Source organism: Eriocheir sinensis, chromosome 3, assembly GCF_024679095.1.
Source record: "Eriocheir sinensis breed Jianghai 21 chromosome 3, ASM2467909v1, whole genome shotgun sequence".
In the NCBI taxonomy this organism is placed as follows: Eukaryota; Metazoa; Arthropoda; class Malacostraca; order Decapoda; family Varunidae; genus Eriocheir; species Eriocheir sinensis.
Window position 1 is genome coordinate 15167759 of NC_066511.1, and position 6010 is coordinate 15173768.

Here is a 6010-nt window from a genome sequence, read left to right on the forward strand (position 1 = left end):
TTGAACTTAACATTAATTTGTCCTCCCTTTTGTTAATGTGTTACAGAATAATCTTGGGGCTAAAATCTGTTCTCTTGATTTCAGAATTAATTTCATTTTATTAGACGACGAAGTTCATATTCATAGCACTATAGACCTCATGCTACTTTAAATAATTATGATGAGTTATTTGACTTACTTTAATACCTATACAGAGATATCGCTTCCCACCAAGACGAGTATTTTTTTTCAAGGCAAAGAACAAATTGACACTTGCTTTTCCCACTTTCGAGCTATTAAAATTTACTGAGATATGGCTTCCTAATAAGACCAACATTTTAATTTTTTATATTTTTTAATCTAAAGAACAACTTGACACATAATAGTTTTTCGACTGAACAGTCAGGCGAATGATACTGTCAGAGGAGAACGTCGTGGAAAACCTCCTGATCAAGGTATATAATTTTCAGGTACGGTTGGTGTCGTTGACCTCCTGAATCCGAAACAATCTGTCCCTCGTTCCCCTTCTTCCCCCCCTTCCTCCACTAATAGCTCCGTTTAACCCCGGAATCCCGCCTACCCCTCACTGTCTCGTCTCACGGCCCGGGCCTCTGTTAGGGCCATGCTTGTGCGGCTAATTTGCTTCTTGGAAACCGTGGATAGAACAGTCAGGCGAGCTGCGGCCAGACAGAACCTGCACCAGGGCTTCTATTCTCAGACACTATCGACTTTCAACAAATATTTCCAAAGGCCACAAAGAATATTAGTCGGGCTCTCATGAATATTTTTTTACGTTCATGGTGAAGAAGCCTTGCCAAAATATCACTAGGCTCATAAAACTATCTCCCATGGAAATAGCATACACAACCTCTACGAAAGCCTCAATAAATATGGGTGCGTGGGGCTCCTAAATGTTTGAGAACCAGCACCAGGAGGATAAGTTACCAGGCTCTGAAGGGCATATTGTAAGCTTATCAAGGTTTTAGTTTGGTGTACTCTTTTTTTTTTTTACAATAAAGGAAGCATCTCAGGGTAGGCGGTGGCTGAACAGATAGCAAGACGGTTCCGCGTTCAGGAGGACGCGAGTTCAATTCCCGACCGGTGCCACCAAGCTGGAATTTTTCAGCCGCCGCCGAGTGGCTTAAAACTACCCACATGCTATCCAGAAGACCATCTATCAACCCGGACTCTAGATTCTAGGATTAAAGATGAGCTCCGGGAGGGCAGCATGAGCCAATGCAAGATGGCGCCACTATAAACACTCGCCTGCGCCAGAACGGGCTGGGCCGACCATCAGGACCCACCGGGAAGAAGCCTTGGACCGACCATCAGGATCCACCGGGAAGAAGCCTACCGGCGCAATAGGTCAAGACGTAAAAAAAAAACAAACAAAAAAAAAAAAAAAACAAAAAAAAAAAAAATCTCTGGCAGAAACGGAAACAACAACAGCAACAACAACAACAATAAAAACACCCGCTAAGCGCTACTCCTGTGAAGAGAACATAAAGGGCTTGTTTAAACTTTGATAAAATAAAGTTTGGAGCATACGCTATAGCTGCGCGTGGTCTTAGTGCTCATCTTCCTTCACTACAAGATAATATAATAAAGCTCGAAATTGCTGTCTGCTTAATTTGATATAACTAATCTTGAATTACCGCTCAAAGCACACGGGTAAATGACTTACAGCCGCCTTTCCCGATATTTAAGTGTCTACTCAGCCCAGAAGCCCGATATTTGTGTCGCCTCGCCGCATACCCTCCCCTCTGCCTCTGCCCGCGTGGTGTCACTCATCCCGTCGCTTCACACCTGCGGCCGCCATCCCACGCCTCTCCCCCCACCCCCCACCCCCATCCTTTGTTGTCGATGGAACTCGGGTAAATTTCCCTCAGACCAGATTGCAAGACGTTTCTTCCGTAATTTGCACGGCATTAGGCGGCTCATCCCCGCACCGGGCTGGGACGTCGCCTTCTTGGCAAAACTAACTTGGCATCTTCCCCCAGCCAAGGCTATGTCCATTTCAGAACACAGACTGACTGCAACCTCGTCTACTCAATCTGGTGTATTCTAAGGTTACCATAGATAGTTATGAAATCCCTGTGGTCATCGACATTTTGATCAGAATATATAAAGATCCATTTTTTTGACAGTTTTTAAATTTTACTTCTTACTTTTCTGCAAACACGTATTAATTGTTTACAAGCAACCAAAGGAAGTAATGGTAACCTCAATAGAAATATCAGTCACTACAAACATGTCATAACAACACACCCACAACCACACCCACACCCTCCTTCCATCGCCCCCTACCCCCACAACCCCACACCCACACATACACAGTAGCAAATGACTTAATTCCCTCGTGCATACGCCAGTCTTAGGGTAGCTTAGTTCAATATTACCTTCCCGGAAGTGTGTCACCCTTGACCTTGAAGGGAATGGCAGTCATGACCTTTTGGATGGAGGTCAAGAACATGTAAGGCGCTTCCGTTGGTGATGCTAATGCTCGTTTGCAGTACGGTCTCTCTCTCTCTCTCTCTCTCTCTCTCTCTCTCTCTCTCTCTCTCTCTCTCTCTCTCTCTCTCTCTCTCTCTCTCTCTCTCTCTCTCTCTCTCTCTCTCTCTCTCTCTCTCTCTCTCTCTCTCTCTCTCTCTCTCTCTTTTCCTCATCATCTTCTAATCCTCCTTCCCTGCTTCTCACAGCTTCCCCCTCCTCCTTCTCTCCTTCTTCCCCTCCTCCTCCTCCTCCCCTTCTTCCTCCCTTCCCCACTTTTGGATTCTCTTTACTTGCCTCTCTCACTCCCCAATTTCAAATCCTTGTCTTCCCCCGGATCCTCCCCAGCTCCTTCCCTCCCCCCCTCCCTCCCTCCCTTCCTTCCTCTCTCCCTCCCTTCTTTCCATCAGGTCCTTCGTCTCTTCCTCCTTTCTCCTCTCCTCAGATCTCTCATCACCTCCCTTGGGACTTCTCTCTTTCTGCCTCCCTCCCTCTTTTTAAAGTCTCAGTCTCCAGTCTCCAGGCTCCTCCTCCTAACCCTCCCTCCCTTCCTTCTGTCCCTCCTCCCATCCACTGCCACTCTTCAGGTCCTGTCCTCCTCCCTCCTCCCGTTTCCCTCCTGTCTGGTTCCTGTCTCCCTCCCTCCCTCTCTCCCTCTCTCCCTCCTCCACTTCCTTCAGATTTTGGCACCTTTCCTTCTCCCTCCTCTTTCGCTGTCTTTCTTTTCTACTGCTGGAGGAAGGAGAGTGTCTTTTTTATTACTCTCCTATTGGTTTTTCGATTTATTCATTAATATGTATATGATAATTCTTCTAGGTCGGAGGCTAATCACTCATCTGCATGCACGGTGCCATAAATCTGAAGTCATTCGTCGCTTTCATTGCACATATATTTAAGCTAGCAATGGGTATGGGTATAGAATTGTAATGGGCATATAAATAACGGATGCAGAGGTATAATAAAAAGATGAACAGATACATGAACGCGCTATAGTCTTGCCTAACCATGATAAAAGTCTGTGTGTGTGTGTGTGTGTGTGTGTGTGTGTGTGTGTGTGTGTGTGTGTGTGTGTGTGTGTGTGTGCCACCCTTGGTCGAGTGTGACAGACGAAGAGGGGGAAGAAGAGGGCAGGGAAGGGAAGGCAAGGTGAGGAGTGACAGGAAGGGAGGGCGTGAAGAGCGAGATAAAGAAGGCAGGAGGGAGGAAGAAATAATATGAAGAATTTTCCCGAGGACTGAAGTGAATTAACAAGAAATGCAAGGGAATATATCGTCACCCTCATAAAATAATTGTCTAAGTCATTCTTCAGCGATTTCCAGGTTTTTCTCTTCATCAATTTTTCATCATGTGACACCCATTTTTGTATAGTTGCCTTCATCATTCAAGGCTCGAGTGTTCTAGAATTGGCCTTTTCATTTCTGTCTAAAACTTAAGCCAAATGAGATGATGACAGTTCTATTTTGGTTTCCTGAAAAGTAGAAAATAATGACGTAGGCGGTTTGTTTACGAAGGTGACGATATTTTCAGTCACAAATTTCAGGTCTTTCTGTCGATGATCTCTTCCTTGCGCAACAAACCCAACTGAGGAAAGTCTGTTTTGTCTGAGAATTTCAAGAGGGGAGTATCAAGACACCTCTCCATCCTAAATTGACCTCTCTTTTGGCTGTTCCTCTCTTCTTTCTTTATAGGAGCAGTGATTAGTGGGATTTTTATTTATTTGTTTCGTTAGTTAATTATTTTTGCCCTTGAGCTGCTTTCTTTCCTGTAAAAAAAATAAAATGTCCTTTCTTGAGCGACGCCGCCTCTAAGAGAAACTGATCGATTTTTATTCTACAGTAAAAAGACGTCTAAAGAAAAAAAAAAATCATACCTCCCTCTGCGTTGCTTCCGAGTGGCTTCATCTACTTCTTTTTCACCAATGTTTTTGCACGAGACTGGAATAAACTCCCACCTTTCGTAGAGGGGCTTGAGTTGGGAAGGGAGGATGCCTGGAGGCTTGCTCGGAGGGGCCAGTCGGGAGTGGAGGCTGCGGGTGAGTGAAGCTACATGCCTCCTAACGTATGCTCCCCGTTAATTAGCTAGTTGATTTCTTAGTCCAGCACAGCGGTGAGGAATCCATTTCAGAACAAACTGGATCGCCACCTTTCCTCTTCTTCGTATTCGTTAACGTCTTATGGCCATTTCACGCCATATAACATAGATTTAGGGACATACCACCGAGTCAGGACCAGAGGATCGGGTCTGTGTAGTCTGACCATCTATGTAAATCTATGTAAACCTCCTTTAAAGTCCCCATATGGCGGTTGTGTCGTGAAAACCGTCACTTTCGTCGTAAAACCGGCGGATGTGGGTCACTGGTCGCGGGGTAGGGAGAGGGCCGTGAGGGTATCTGTGGGTGATTGGGGAGGGAAGGGGGTAGAGGGTTTGTGGGTGAAGGGAGGGGTGTGAGTGGGGGTGGGGGTATGAGGTTATGGGAGTAGTGGAGGATATCGACTGTTTATAACTTAACTTCATTAGCCTTTCTTTCTTCCTTTGACCTCCTTTCTCAGCTTCTTTTCTTTCTTTTGTCTCGGGGACGACAAAATGCCGCTTCGCATGTTAGAGTTCTCAGTGACCTGCTTAGAAGTGGTGTATTATTAGGTGAAATGGAGTGTGTTTGAAACGTACACTCACACACACACACACACACACACACACACACACACACACACACACACACACACACACACACAGTTGCTCTTCCCTCTCCGACAAAAAATGTAATATATACACCATTAATGTCAGACCAAGTATTAAATAAAAAAATTAAAAACTATCAGAATCAAGTCAGGCGATTAGTGGGCATCATAGTTCGTTTCCTGTTACCAATAAAAAAGTTTGTTTCCAATGCGTTTTGTGTGTGTAATGATGGATTTGTGTTATTTGTTGATTTGTTTGTGTGTATTTTTCTTTAATTACTGGTTCTTGTTGGGTATCTCTTTACCTGTCACCACCAAGAAATCTAGACTCCTTGATCACCCCCTATTTGAATTCAGTTTCCTTTTTATTTGCTTTCTCTTCTTTTCTCTCTCTTCTCTTCTCTTCTCTTCTCTTCCTAAACCAAAGCCCCGTGTATGCATCCCAACAAAACAGAAATAATGGTATGTAAATGTAAAGCTTGTTGTAGAGCACACCATCAATTCATAAACAGGTATTATCCTCTGGAAACTCACGTAAGGTCACTCATAAGTATATACTAAGCTCAAGTTGGGACAAACGGCAGTATTATGTAAATGTATGAGTGTGTTTGCATATAAATATGATACATATATCTTCAGTGTATAGCGCCTTCATCTGTACCGTCTGAACGATAATCTAAAATATGAAAACTTGCAAGTAAAGTAAAACAAAAGAGACCCGTCCTGGGTAAAGCTGTAACGTCAGAGGAATGGCCGCACATGTCAGGCTGGGCCGCGGCCTTTCATCACCCACGTCACGGCGAGGGACGGGCGACAGCTCCGACAGGCCCGGGCTGGCCCTTTGAACACACACCGTCAGAGCG